We start from the raw sequence: 15,150 nt of genomic DNA, 5'->3' as shown, positions 1-15,150 counted from the left end.
ATTTAGAGAAGGAACGGTTGTGATGGCTCGATTTGTGGCTGATTACATGTATTTACACTTAGCCCCTTTTCACTGAAAAGGAAATCCCCCTCGGGGGACAGTTGAGATGCGCCTCTTGCTGCTCCGATGGTGAAGAACAAAGATGGGAAATGCTGCTTCTAGCATCCCCACAGACAAGCTTTCCAAAGACATCTAGGACCGGTCACTTCAGACAAACATAATGTTAACTAGTTGTGCTTCTGGTCTTTTCATATCCCGGTGAGATTATTTAAGATCCACACAGTCAAGCAGGCAGAGACTTTGCAGAAGTGAATCAGCACCGATCCTGGGGGTTCTTGCCGCAGCAGAAACCAAATTAAACAGAATCTGGAGTATTTTGATGAGCTTTCCAAACTAGAGAGGAAAGGCCAAAGTTGCAGAAATCCGTTCCTGAGGGACCCAAAGAGGTCCTGCTAATTAAGGCTTTAAAACTGTTGCGTTTTAATTTACCCAGTGCCACTATTCGTGGGAATGAGGCTTCAAGAACGATCTGTGTCCAGAGTTTGGTTGGCTACCGTATTCTTAATGAACATACTTTTCAAAGATTTTTCATTGGGTTTGATTGTGATCTCAATATGCTTCACTTATATTGCTTGCATTTAACTGCCAGTAATCTGCACACATGCACAGAAGAGCTGTCTCCACATCCTCAAAATATCCAAAAGTAGATAGAAAAGTCAATATAGGGAGATGGGGGGAATATTTTGACACACGTTTACCAGAACATGCCAGGGATCCTTGACGCAGACCTGGGAGATGAAGGAAGGAAGGAAGGAAGGAAGGAAGGAAGGAAGGAAGGAAGGAAGGAAGGAAGGAAGGAAGGAAGGAAGGAAGGAAGGAAGGAAGGAAGGAGAGATAGAAAGAGAAAGGAGGGAGGGAGGAAGGGAGGGATCCAAATCCATGGGCCCCCTCTGAAGAAGTGGCTGATTGCTGAAAAGATCCTTCCCAAAGCTGAGAGAGGTCTCGCCTCCTGATTTCAACGCCCGCGCGGCTCTGCTGAGCCATCTAGGGGCAGACTCCACGTAAGCGATAGCGAGGAATTCCACAGCGCTCCTGGACAGAAGCACGGCCAACTTTCCTCCTCATTCTGCTTCCTCAAGAGGCCCGACTCTGAAGCCCGTTCACGAACCTCAGAATACGGAGACCTGGGTGGATTCGCAATTTATAACTTCTCTACTGACTTCCAAACTCTCTGTGCCCAGTTGCCCAACTTTCTCTTTCGCTTTCCAGGCTTCGAAGGCTGCCTTCTCTCAGAGATCTTCCGCCTCCAGGAATCAAAACCTTCCCACTTTTCTTTCGATTCGCCCCTCCCTTCCAAGCAGGTGGCTGAACTCACCACGAAAGACGCTTCTGGAAGGAAAGCTCTGAATGTGCCACCCACCCAAAGGCCCCACGTAACCCTCCCTTCTTTCTCTCTGCCACAAATGTTCTCTGGTAAGACAAAGGACAGAAGAAATAGGAGGGAAACATGGGCAGATGTAATGGGATGTGGGAAAGACCTCGGGAGACCCTGGGGCCAAGAGACGCTGACAAGGGAACGGTCAGATAAGAGAGGGCGTAGCCCGCAGCTGGATAGTGGGAGGGGTGAGGGGCTCAGGAGGGACCCTCCTTAGTTTCTTGGGCTGCAAAGGAGATGGGGGGGGAGAATTGTACTTTCAGACTTGCAAGATGGATGTTGGCCTTGCAGGGTAAACCAGATAGGAATCAGAACCAGATGAGCTAATTCTACTTTATGGGAAAGCTACATCACTAGAATCTTGCGAGTCTGCAAGTACCAATCTCCCGCCGTCTCCTTTACAGCCCGAGAAACTAGGGAGGGCCCCTGCTGCGCCCCTCACCCCGCCCACTACCCAGCTGCAGACTGCTCCCTAGGCAGCGTCTCTTGGCCCGAGGTCTTTCCCACATCCCATTAACTAAAGAGGGAAGAGCACTGCCACACCTCCCCCCCCCGCTTCAAAATTACACGGAAGTGATGAGCAAATTGTCTAATTAAAATCTTGTCTCTGGGCGGCTCCAGAGTGCAGCCCTCCAGTAGGGACATTCAGTACCGAGACACCCATGTTCTGGGGAACACGCGTTCTACCCTTAAGGAGGGTCCCTTGCAAAATCTGCTCACTATGTTCCGCTGTACAGGTTTTTCGAGACTACAGTCTTCACTTTGAGTGGAGGGAAGTTTCTTAATTAGCTGCTCTTTCATCAAGCTAAGCAGGAGATGTGGAGCTAACAGCAGACACAGAGGAGAATGAAAAAGAACAATGTGGGCCTCCGGCTCCAGCCCCGAAACCGTGGCAATCTCAGATTTCGCATTAGGTTCCTTAAAACACCACACGACTGGAAGAAATGCGGCTGTTAGAAGATCCGGAGTGCTAAACGGCCGAGGGAGGAGGATGCGGACGGACAGAAGGAACCCGCCCAGCCTTCCAGATGGGCCAGAGGTCCTTGGCCATTTCTGGCAGGCCCAAGAAACAGGGTCTTGCCTGGGGGGACACCCAAAGGGCTTAGGAAATCTATCCCCATGCCCAGCTGCTGAAGTGGGCACGAACAACTTCCTCCTTCAGTTTGCTTTTGGTTAAGAGTGGGGGGAGGGGGTGGTTTTCAGAGTCTGGGGCTGCTGCTCAGCCTCCCAACCTTCTAGAGGGGAAAGGAGGCCAAGCAGTGCTCCAATTTTTGGACCCATATTTGCTTTGGGGAGGTGTTTAAGCATGTGAAGGGGACTGGAAGTCCCTGGGAGGAAACCACTTCCATTCTCACCCTTTAAAAAGCCTGAAATCCGGCTGCACAAATCCGGTCATTTTGCTGCTGAATTCTGTCCATGCAACCTTGGGGCCAAGCAGGTGCTCCTTTGCAGGCTGTTCCAGGTCCAGGCTGCCCCCCTGGATGTCCAACTGCTCTCGCTCTTTCTTTATAAAGTATTAACTTGTTTTCTCCAGTTGGGACTCAGAACCCAAAAGAGTCGGCTGCTCTTTAATCGGGCGGAGCAAAAAAGTAAAGAGGGCCATTGTGCCCAGGCGAATGAAGCTGCAGGCTTTTTTGGTGTGTTGCAATGCACAGGAAAAGGATGCGGCTTCTATTACAAGGGTGAAGCTGCCATTTTTACTTTTCTGACCCCTCCCCCACCTGTGAACCCCCGTTTTTCATTTAAAACATTGCTGCAGATCTAGGGACCGTTTTGGTTATTAAAGGCAGTGTGCAGAGAGGCAGGGACACGCATTCATACAGCCATTGGCGTTTTGGGCTCTCCTAGCAGGGCGCGCCCCCCTGTTTGTTCTGAGTACTTTTGATGACCTTCCAGTCAGTAAGAGAGCTAAGCATCAGCCAGATGAACGTCCAGAAACACCATGTGTGTGTGTGTGTGTGTGCACATGCGTGTGCACTCCAAGGACCCAGGAACACTTTTGCTTCCGAGACTGAGCAGTGCCCCCCAAAAGCCGCCCATTTGCTTTCCTTGCATTTAAATTCTGCAGGCCTCCTGGGGAGCCTCCAGGGACGGAGAGCTGAGCCAGAAGGACGGACTCTGTCACCCTGCATGCCGGCCAGGTCCCTGGAGGGCTGCTGAGGAAGACCCCCGGACTGCTGGGCACCTCAGCTCTGCTTGGCCTTGCTCCGGGGCCTCCTGGGATCCCGCTGAGCTGGCGCAGGGCCTGCCCAGCGGCCCGGAGCCTCTTCCTGCCCCCTTGAAACAATGCCGACCGGGCTGAGGGCCGGCCTGGCCAAGGACGCTTTTCCGGACATTCTTTGGGAGCGTCTATAAAAAGGCAGAAAACGCTGGGCAGGAAGCGTGAGCAATTCCGAACACAGCCGGCCTTTCCCAGGGGAAGAGGCTCCTGCTCCTGGCGCCTTCAGGCTGGGGTAGAGCCCTCCCTGATGCCACCCAGCCCGGAGGGAAGGCTGGGAGCTCAGCCCCAGTGCCAGGCTTGTGGGGCCCCTTCCCCCTTCCCCCTCCCGTCTCCTCTTCCTCAGTTGTTGACAGTGCCCAGGTCAAGGGCCGACCTCCCTTTATTATTTTTTGGACTTTGTGTTGGGCACATTGGCACACACACGGATGCTTCCAGTCATGACCATCCTAACCGTAGCAATAATAATGCAAGTTGGGTCTCCAGCCAAGGCTGAGAGGACATCTGAACACGCCCAGAGTGCCTCTGCTGATATCTTGGCTCCCCCCCAGTTGCTTTTCCTCATGTTTTCTCAACTCAGCGGCTACCTTCAAGGCTGCTGGACTCAAGGGAATCCTGTGCCGAGTTCAATATTCTTGCATCTTTTCCGAGAATAGGAGTAGCGTCTCCCCCTTCCTCCATGCAGCTTTGCCTTTCACGTCCCACCCAGGGACAAGATCTCGCAAGAACAGGCGCCCGCACCCCTGGCCAGCTGGCTACCCCAAGGACCCCCCGTGGGCCACGCTTCCTCTTCTCGAGAGACGGAGCTGCCCTGAGAAGAGCCACAAGCCACAGGAGCTGCACGGGCCCCATCTGCCAGCGGGGGACCAGAAGGAAAGACAGCCGCGGGGATGGCTCCCCGCCTGAGCCAGGGGCCCCTCAAACGGCAGCTGCCCAGGGAAGCGCCCTGGAGTGGGGCTCCTGGACGCTCTCTGGGGAGGCAACAATGGCAGTGACTCCTAGAATAAATGGGGGGGGACCCCACATGCACAGGAAAGCCCAAGCCTTGGTCCCTTACCAGTTCAGGATTCACCCAACCCCTCTTCAGGCCACAGCAGCCCCTCACTCCTCTCAGCAGCAGCCGATTTCCATCCTCTAATGGCCTGAGTCAGCGCTGGCCAATTAGCCCGCGTCTTCCGGCCACAGAGCTGCATCTCCCGTGACAACCAGGCTCAGAGGCGGGTTACAGGGCACCCCTCGGGGAGGGAGCCAAAGGGCCACCCTTGCACAAGGGAGCGATCGGGAGGTGGGAGGGAGCCAGAAGGGCTGCTGGGGCTCCCAGGATCAGAAGGGGACGGACTTCCCGCCGCCAACGGCCCTTCTCCTGCCCGTCAGCATAAGACGGGGTCACCGCTCTGGAGCTTTCCGTAGGAGGTGAAGTGAGTTCTCTGTGTGTGTGGCGTGCGTGCGTGTGTGTGTGCACGCACAGCATTGCAAAAGCTGACTCATGACAGTATGACCACAGATGAGCATGGGTGTAACAGAAATAGCCGTTCTGGGTACTGCCACCCCAGAATGCTCGTCCGCCCAAAGTTAGCCTTTGTTTAAAAGCCAGCCCCCTCGCCTACGGAACTGAGAGGGAACTCCTCTCCAGTCCAGCGACCAGTTTCCCAAACCCCCATCTTCTAACCCTGGAACTATCACCCCGAGACGGAAACCACCCTCTGCCTCTTTCGGGCTCGCCCACCACATGGATGTTGAAACAGGGACTAGTCCCTCCCCAAGCCAAACCTGGCCAAACTTGACCAGCTCAGCAGAGCTGGTCTTGCTCTCCTTGGGTGGAAATCCCCAGCGGCTGGCCAGACCGGGAAGCCCCCAAATTTCTGGGAAGAAGGCAGGCCAAGCTAAGCCATCCCTGCACGGCTGCCAGGGAGAGGGCACAGGGAGGGTCAAGGAGTCCCCAGGAATCCGGCCTTTGTTCTCTGAGACAAGAGGCCCAATGCGGCAAGACCTACAGCTATGACTGGGGAAGCAAGCTGCTACCCCCCACCCCCCCGCCATGTTCTTCAGCCTATCCTGAAATGGGTAAAAATGGGCACCATGCAGAGCCCCCCCCCAGCTTTCCAGCTGGCAATGGAGGTGCGAGGGCAGGCATGGCCCCTTTCCTGGGAACTCCCTCCCTGAACACTCTGCCCCGGGTTGGGTTGTCCCCTATGGAAGGGCCACCTGTTGATCCTCAATCTATTCCCAGAAACACGCATTCGCACACCAGTTTCTTCTTCAGGGGCGTCCGCTGGGGCGAGGGGGTGTCCACAAAGTCAAGAAGGTGCACGTGCTTTTGCGCCCCTGGGCACAGGCACCCACGTCCTGCCCGCTCCCACAGCCTCCCCGCCAGTGCCGAGCGCTGGCCGGGCACACGCTGACGCCTCTCCCGAGAAGCAGGCGGGCACCCTTGAGCCTAAGAAAGGCAGAGCAGCCGGGCAGACGGGGCGGACTACGCTTCCCAGCAGGCATCGGACGGTCTGAGACGGCCCTTCCGGCCTCGGGCCTCGGTGCCCACCCCGCCCCCGGCCTGGCCGTGCCCCACGCTCCTGGCGGCGGCGCGGCACGGGCGAGCTGCGCCGCCCGACTCGGGGCTCTTCCTCCGGCACCGCCGCCGGCTCCCAAGCGCATTTCGCCAGCGCCGAGAGCCAGCCAGCCAGCCAGCGAGCAGCGAGCCGGCGCCGGCCCACCTGCACCCGGCTGCCCCGCGCTCTGCCCGCCGGCTTGGGCGCGCTGTCCGCAGAGCTGACCCGGCCCTCCTCGCGCGCGCCGGGGTCCCCGGAGGCTGAGCTCCCTCGCAGCGGCTGCGCTCCCTCGGCGCGCCCGCGACGGCTCCCCGGCTCTTCCCCGCTCGTGCAGCAGAGGTGCGGGCCGGCCGCTCGGGCGCCCGCCCAGCGCGGCTGCCTGCCCGCCCCCCGCCCGCCCCCGGCCCGGGACCCCGGACTCCGCGCCGCTCCCCAGGGCCGAGGATGCCCGGCGCCAGCCCAGCCCAGCCCAGCCCAGCCCAGCCCTTACCTTGGCAGGGTCCCGGCGGAGCGCTGGCGGTCGGGCGCGGCTGGCGGGTCCCAAGTGCCCGGAGGGGCTCCGGCGGGCTCCGAGAGGGAACGCGGAGCGGGGGGCGGGTGGCGCGGGGGTGGGGAGGATCTGGAGGGGAAGAAACAGAGAGATCACTGCTCTGCCGCAAACTCAGCCCCCTCGGCAGCCGGGAACGGCGCGTTAGTTTCCAGCGTTGCCATGGCGATGGAGGGACGGGCGGCGAGGGGGCGAGGAAGGCCGGCAGGGAAAGTTGCCCGCCGGCTGGCTGCCTGGCAGCCTCTCCGGCCGGCCTGGCAGCGCCACCCTCGCGGGCTTCCGGCGCCTCCTGGGCCTGCCCTTTGCAGCCGCTCTGCCCCCGAGGCTCCCCGGGGGCGGAGCGGGCTGGGGCTCTGGCCGGCGGGGCCGTTGGCCCACCTCGGCTCCCCTCCCGAGGGGAGGCCTAGGCCTTCTCCGGCCGGAAGGTCACCTCCGCTTCAACCAAGTGTGGGAGCCGGGGTGCCCGGCACCAGCCGGGGAAAGCAGGCTCTAGGCTGCGGCTGGGTGAGGCTGCCACACTCTGCACCCAAGGCGAATGTCTGGCTTGGGGGGGGACAAGCCCTTCCTTCGAGGCTGGCACGCTTCGATGGGAACGAAAGAGCCTTTGCCAGCCCTGCAAGGAGGCTGTGCGTCTCTCAGGGACTGGGCTTGCGCTACACAAGGGTTCATGGAGGCCCCTCGCTGGCCCAGGCTGTATCAGTGCTTTGCCCCTGCGAGGGTGAGATGAGATGGGCCTGAAGCTGAGGAGGCGCTGCAGCCTCCCACCACGTTTATTTTTTTGCAGAGGTCAGACTTTGGCTGGAAAATAATGCAGACAAGCAACTGCTCCTTCTGACTGAAACGCCACCAGGAAGAGCGGCCAAGCTTCACCAGTCCTTTTGCTCACCGTGCCATAGGATCAGCTTGGGATCCGTTCTTAGATCCCCATTATAAAAAAGAAATGGGGCGGGCAGGAGAAGACACCTTGAAAATCATGGAACAAGGTCCCCTGAGTGGGCTTCCTCAAAGTATTGGCCAGTGGAAAGTTCAGATGCTTATTTATGTCCATCACAGCTACCTTTGGAGTCCCTGGGGCTCCCTGAGCTTGGTTCTTTCCTGGCAAACATTTCGTTACCCGGCTAGGTAACATCTTCAGTGCTAGAATGACTTTTAACTGGGAATTTAACTAGAATTTTAACTGGGAAACTGTCAGCATCTTAGACCAAGCTAAATCCAAAAATGCAAGAGAATTCTTGGAAGCCTGGTATTCAGACAAGGCGGCCATCAACAGACACACAGAGATAAACAGCATCTACACACTATTCAAAAGACACAATAAAAAGGAAAACAAAAGACCAGGACATCTCCTCACCAGCCATCATCACCCAGATAAGCAGAGATTACCACCAGGCACACAATCAAGCAGTGAACAATACCCTAACCGAGGAACTACCAGAGGAGCAAAACAAAACCCCCAGCCCCACCGACACTGGCAGGGCAGGCCCCAGCACATAAACAGAGAGCAAAGCCCACCCATTCTAGCACTGAGGATGTCACCTAGCCGGGCAACGAGACGTTTGCAAGAAAAGAACCAAGCTCAGAGAACCCCAAGGACCCCACAGTTCAACCCTGAGCTACACATACTCACTTCACTTGGTACAGCTACCTTTTTTCCTGGGCACATACTTGACTAAAGAGTCTGGCCAAGTTCACACATGAAAACCGACTCCTGGTTTCTACTCCAAGCACGCCAAGCAGAACCGACCCATTGTTTCTCTTCAGGAACTGACAGCCAGAAATTGATGATCTGTTAAGATGATGGTGATCTATCAAGGCCTACAGGGAGGTCACCCCTGTGCTCCCCCCACAGCAGTGCCCTACAATCTTGCCACACGAAGAACACAGTTTTCCACCCTGGACGTGGTACCTTCACCACCGGCACTCTGCTTCCAGCCTTTTCCTCCTGGGATTATTACTTCCTTACGTCCATCCTCTCCCCTGCCTATTATGGTCTTGGCTGAAATCTGCAAAAGGTTTTCTCTTTGGCAAATCAGGTCTGTGACCTGAACTGCCTGAATTTTTTCTTTGCCTTTGGAAACCATGTAAATTTCCTATGTTGGAAAGCTGAATTCTTTCAGCAACCAGGAGAGATGCCCTGTGCATATTATAGGGAGACCACAGGGGTTTTTACCATGGCTAAAAGTGAGGCTTGGGGCTAAGTGTGTTATATAAACCCCAGCCTTGAGGTTTGTAAACTGTGGTTTATGCGTAACGCATTGTGGTAATCCAGGCAATTGGCATGTATTCAATAAACAGTGAGTGAGCAAACTATGGCTAGGTATAATGCGTGAAACCGGCCTTCCTATTGATTCAGTGAAGCCTTATCCCTGAGAAGGAAGCATTAAAAAATCTGGGCTGGGTTAGTTTAGTTTCCCTGCCCTCTCCACCTCATGTTGGGTGCCAAACACACCTGAAGGTCACAAAGATGCAGAATGTAAGGCTGGGGTGGGGGTTGGCCCCAGAAAGGGGAGGTTTCAAGGGAGCACCCCAGGGTTGTTAGAAGGACTAGGATCAGGAGAACTTCTCAGAGCAAGTAACCACAGCAGAGGACCTAATTCAATCATCACCCCCAGTAGATCATGCTGTAACAAGCCATTCGGGGTTACTCTGGGAAAGGTTCCACAGCAGTTGGAATACAAAAGTCTTATAAGGAACCTACCAGTGCTTATTCCAGGAAGTCTAGAGGTACGGCCTTCTTGGCCAGTGGCTGATCAGCCTCTGCTTGAAGACCTCATGCAAGCGAAAGCCCAGATACAAGCCTGCTTTGCTCTTTGCCCACACACTGAGGGCAAGCTGAGTCAGTGTGGGGAACAAGAGAGGTTGAAGTCATGAGTGGGGGTCCTATTTGGCCCAAAGAGTACAGAGATTTCTGTGTTAGCAATTGAAGTTGCACAGGAGGCCCTTCTGGATCTTGGTCCAGCATTTGGTTTCTCATAATGGCCACCTAGGTGCCTCCAGGAGGCTTGTGACTATGCAGACCTCCCCTCTCTCTGGGATTTGGAGCGTGGCTGTCCCCAACCTGGAGGTCAGGTTGAGTCTACAAGAGAGAAAGTTGTTGATAGACCTGTCCTCCATGAAGTTATCCAACCTTCTTTTAAGGCCACCCGTGATCACATTTTGGGGTGAAACATTCTACAGGTCAGTGAAGGAATTAATCTGTGAAGGAATGCTTCCTTTTGTCTTTTCTAAACCTCTTTCCAGCCACCTTCAATGGATGGCCCCTGTTCCTAAAATTTTGAGAGGAGAACTTCTCCCCATCCACTTTCTTCATGCTGTGCACAATATTCTGCACCGTGGTTTTCTTCCCTCCATTGCCAGTTTCCCAAGCTAAAGCGTTCTACACTTTTCTTGTAGGGAAGGTGTTTGGATCCTCGAATCATTTTGGTTGCTGTCTGAAAATTTTTCCAGCTCAGTTATATCCTTTTTCAAGTGTGGCAGCTAGAACTGTACAAAGCACTCCAGGTGCAGAGCTAGATCATAGATTTATATTATATCACCAGTTTTATTTTTGATTCCCATTCCTAAAGATCTTTAGCATGGAATTTGCCTTTTTCAGAGCTGTCATGCATGGGCCAGTACCTGCACTGAATTCTCCACTATGACTGCAAGATCTTTTTCCTGGGAGCAGAGCTTTGATCCGGAGGTCTCAGCCACCAAGTTGACTTTTTTCACCCCACAACCCATGCCTTTCATGTCTGAAATCCACCTATGACCCACTTGATCTGGATCAAAACAATGTTCAGAAACGAGGGAAACATAGTACAAGGTCGGAAGCACATATAGTCCAACACAAAGAAACATCAAGCTTGGTGAGGCCACTGACTACAGGCTGGTGACCTGATCCTGTTCCCACCAGTCACCTCCTAAAAGTCAGGACTGAATGTTCTGAGCCCCATCCAGACTCATCTGCAAAGTTGCCCATCTCCGAGGCCAGGGTGGATGTCCCCAGCAAGTCTGGCTGCAGCCCTTGTGGCACCGTGGCTGCAGCTGCTCTGTCTACAAGGAGGCCCTGAGGTATCACCTTCCAGAGATCTGGGGTGATCTCTCTAGCTCAATAGTGTCATGGGCATGTCCTGCTCTTCTTTGGGTTCCCTAGGAAGAGGAACCCTTGTTTTCAGCCAACACCACTTTGAAAGATTCCTAAGAGGCTAGGAAACTGACCCAGAGCCCACCAGGGACTAGGAAGGCCATAGCTAACACTAGCCACCTTTCTCTCAAGACATCAGCCACACGCACACACTGATGCCTTTGGGCACATTAACTGCATCCCAGAAGAAGTTTGGGCTCAGCAAAGGCAATGTGAAAATTCATTCTTTCTGGCAGAGGATAGGACAGCAAAAACACTTTGCATGCAACTTGTTTTCTTTGGCTCTTTGTGAGCCCTCTTTGCTTTTATCTCCCTCCAGGACAGGCAGCCCTGGGACCATCTGGCTTACTTAGAGGGGGCTTGAATGAGGATGCAAGGAGTGCAAACCCCTCCCTCCCTCCCTCCCCACTGCACTCTCAAGACCAAAACTTATAGGAGCAAGGACATTCACAGCAAGAAACTCGCAGAGAGATTATTAGGAAGCCATCAGCTAATTAGTCATCTACCTTTTGGCAAATTAATTGATGAAGGTTAGGCATTCCTGCAGATGCTTTAGGGAGTCATCTCTGGAATGCATCATTGCAAGTCATTGAGAAACCACTCAAAATACAATTATTTCTTTTTCATTGGCTCCTTCAGGATGGCCGAAGGTTCTGACTGGGGAAAGGCGACGCTGTTTATGACTGTCACCAATTTCAGAAATTGTAATGCTTATTACTGTACCTGAGCCTCAAATGAGAGCCTCAAATATGTTTAACAAACATGAACAATCACAGGCATCAGACTTGTTCTTCCAAGTCTTCCAGTCTGAGGATGTACAAGTAGATTACATTCCTGTCAACTGGCTTCTTCCCAAAGACAAGCGTTGGTGGCTTCATGCAAGCCCAGATGGTTAGAGAAAGGAAGGAGAAGCTCTTGCCACCTGTTATCCAATGGACTTCCTGCTTCACCTTCACAAACAGTGGATAGACAACTTAAGAAAACCCTACATAAAATTGTTTTGTTTCTTAGGTCTTCTTCTTTACAGATTTAACCCTTAATAGCAGCTGCCATCCATATGCACTCCCTACTTCAGAGACTTTCTCCACCATCGAGGGGAAGTATTCTCCATCCATAGAAAATTCTCCCAGCGTGAAATCTGATTCCCACTGCCTCTGTTCCAGCCTCTGCAGTCTCCTGAGATCCCTTCAAGATCATGGCTGGCAAAGCCCAGATTTTATACACCTTGAGGTGGCCCTTGGGTGGAAACTCCACTTGGCACAGACCGGAGGGGCTCACTCATGGGCTGGGGACAAGATGAAGGCCCTATCCCTGGGACACAGCACATTTGTGCAGGTGGAACAAGCCCTCAGATGCAGGGAAGGTCTAGTCCTGCTCACCGCAGGGACATCCTCTGCAGAAATGCCTCCAGGAAGAGAAAAGGGAAGCCTATGCTTAGGGTTTCCCTGGCTTCTAGAACTGCTTTCACCCACGTTTCTTCTAAGACGTGGCTGATATTGGCTACTCTCTTGTTTCCAGCTCATATCCTGCCCTCTGGCTCTTGCCCGTGGTCTGCCCAGCAGCCTTTCTGGTAGTTCAAGAGAGTTACCTCATCTTCTCTTCTCCAGGTTAAGCTGCCCCTGCTCTTTCCATTTTCTTTACTGGATGTTATCCCCTTTTGGGCCACACTTTCCTGGGCTAGGCGTGCCCCAGGGCAGGGTTCCTCAACCTCAGCAACTTTAAGATGGGTGGACTTCAACTCCCAGAATTCCCCAGCCAGCCATGCCCTGGAGCAGGTTGAGGAAACCCGCTCCAGGGCATCTTAAAATGCTGGGCATGGAACTGGGCGGTGGACTCCAAAGAGGATCTGACAAATGCAGAGGAGCATTCCCAGTGGCCTAGGTGCTGGACGTTAAGAAAGCCTGCCAATTCACGGGCCTTGTCATGGCCTCTGATGCCATTTTCGAAGGCCCCTCAATTCCCTTCACTTAAGAGAGGACTCCCCCAGCGGAGGCTCCGGTCTTTGATCTCCTTTAAAGGTCTCCTTCTTAGCTCCAGCCTGTCAAGATCCTTTTCAGTCCTGAATCTGCTTCTATGGTGTTAGCTATTTCCCCCAATTTCTTTTATGTGAAAATTTGAAAAGCATTTATATTTAAAACCGCGAATGCCCTCCACACTGCTCCTCCTCGTTCCCACCTCCCCTTTATTGCTAAAATATATGCTATTCATGTATTTCAAATGTACATTTGCGACCTCAAAGCACCAGTTTTTGAGTTAATGAGGAAATGCAAGGTATTCACGCAGATTAATTAATACAAATCAAGAGTCGTGTCATTATTAGAAAGGGAAGGAGCCTAGTTTTAATAGAAATGGTCGTCTTTGTCCTTGCTTGCACCCACCGATGAGACAGAATTGGGTCATTCACTCTCGCTGCCAACGGAATTTAAAGATAGGAAACTGAGTTTGCAGAGAGAGAGGGGAACAGATGGTGGCTGTCTGAACCATTTTCATGGCTGAGATGAGATAGGATTTGAATTCAGAACTCCCAGCTGCTCCCCCAGACTCACTGTACCCTGAGCTACAGCGCGGCTGGTGGCCATCAGGAACAGTGGCCGGTGAACCCACAGCTTGCTTGCCTCCTAGGGAGCAGGACGGCCAGCAGAGCCAAGGGGGCAGAGGCCCTTAGCCCGGGGGCCCTGCGGCCTCTCCTGGGGTGCCCCCGCTTCTTAAGGAAGCTCCCGCCAAATCGGGGGGACCTGGTCAAGAGGAAGCTAATCATGCCAGCTGGGGTGGCGCATCAGGGGAGAAGAACGGGGGGGAGGCGCGCTCCCCCCCAGGCGCCATTGAGCAAACCCCGGAGGGGCATTTGGGCAGCTTGCTTCTGCATCGCCCCCTTTGAGCAGAGGAGGCTCTTTTGGTCAAGGCCGCCTGGCATCACTGGGCGCAGCAGGTCTTTCGACGCTGCAGGGCGAATGGCCTGATCCGGGGCCAGACCTCGCCCTGGTCCAGGGGCACCAGCACAGAGCTTGGCCCCATTAGGGCCCCTGGTCCGGAGAGAGCCAGAAGGAGTCCTTTCTCTCCACGACCCAGTGGAGGCTTCTGGTCTGGTTTATTGCCGCCCTAAATCCGCCGAGCTGATCTCGCCATGGGAAGTGCAGCGCGGGCCCTGGACTCTGAAGGCTGAGCGGTCGCGTGAGAAGCCGGCCAGGTGCCAGGCCCTCCACGCAGCAGGGGAGCCGAGGCTGCCCAGGAGGCCAGTGCTCTGGCAGCTCTGCCTTGCCCGGGGGCTTCCCCAGCGCCGGCGGCCTCTGATCAGCCCAGCACACAGGTGGATCCAGAGGAGACTTGACCATTTCCAGCAAAGCCGAGGGTCCCAGCCCCTCTGCCTTCTGCCTTCTCCCAGATGAGGGTGTTCCTGGAGGCTGGGTGGTGCGGCGGGGGGCCAGCCTGCTGCATCCAAGCACGGCCGGGGGGCTTCCGGCTCATCGAGAAAGCTGGGAGGCTCAGCGTCCTGGCGCTCCTCCTCCTCCTCCTCCCAGGAGAAGCCCTGAGGCTTGGCCCCTGGCAACACACCTGCTTAACTCTGCAATGCCTGTCGTGTCCCAGCCCCACCCCACCCCGCCGGCCTCAGAGGGTCCCCAGTGCCTCCAAGCCAGAAACTCAGCCGCTGGCGGCTCCCTCCAACATTTCTCCTGCCGGAATTGCAGAAAGCCGAGCGGGATGACCCCGGGTCCTGACTGCAGCCTCACCGCGTACTTGCGCCCATTTTACAGATTCTTCCTCTGCTTGAAAACAGAACCGAACTAAGCAGGGATCTGCTGCTTTTACGGTGTTTTAGGCAGAAAGCTGCCGTATGCTCTGGCCCCAGCGGGCAAGCGTTTTCGACCCTCGCGGGCAGGAGGCGGTTTGGGGGCTGGAGATCCAACTCTGCCTCCGGTTTTGCATAGTTGGGTCCCCGGGGATGGCTTGTACCCCTGGGCCCGATCCTGAAGCCAAACGGCAACACCCCCCATGCCAATTGCACGAAAGTCCCATTTCCTACCTCGCACGGAGGCTGGTGGTCAGCGTCTGGCTGTCCTCGCGACGCAGGAAAGATTGGGCCAGGAGGAGAAGGGCAGCTCCTCCCTCCGTCCCCTTCCTTCCCCAGCCTGCCAGGAAAAGGACACCCACCAGCTTGCGCTCTCTGTCACACACACACACTCACTCACACACAGGCGATTTCCCTTTTCCCAGCTCCAGCCATATTTACGTAGCTGGGAAAGCACCGCGCTGGCTGCGGGGGGCTGCTGTAGGCCTGGG

General features: G+C 55.0%; 1 protein-coding gene across 5 annotated transcripts in view; it reads right to left on the bottom strand.

Moving 5' to 3' along the window:
* SHANK3 (SH3 and multiple ankyrin repeat domains 3) overlaps positions 1-14,914 on the bottom strand; it is a 317,497-nt gene extending 302,583 nt beyond the window's left edge. For 4 of the 5 annotated variants that reach the window (XR_015793568.1, XR_015793567.1, XM_088129074.1 and 1 more), the window contains exons 1-2: positions 14,894-14,911; positions 6,690-6,818 (exon numbers count right to left, since the gene is read on the bottom strand). The gene's annotated coding sequence lies outside the window, so the exon portion shown is untranslated. Of the gene's footprint in view, positions 1-6,689; positions 6,819-14,893 lie in introns of all 5 variants that reach the window. The other variant, XM_088129075.1, reaches the window with a different exon arrangement.
* Positions 14,915-15,150: the final 236 nt, after the last annotated feature.

This window comes from Python bivittatus, unplaced genomic scaffold (assembly GCF_059951505.1).
Source record: "Python bivittatus isolate LINGU-HERP-01145 unplaced genomic scaffold, Pbiv_v1 ctg000730_np1212, whole genome shotgun sequence".
NCBI lineage: Eukaryota > Metazoa > Chordata > Lepidosauria > Squamata > Pythonidae > Python > Python bivittatus.
The sequence above is the reverse complement of the archived record's forward strand: the minus strand, read 5'-3'. Positions and strand labels throughout refer to the sequence as shown.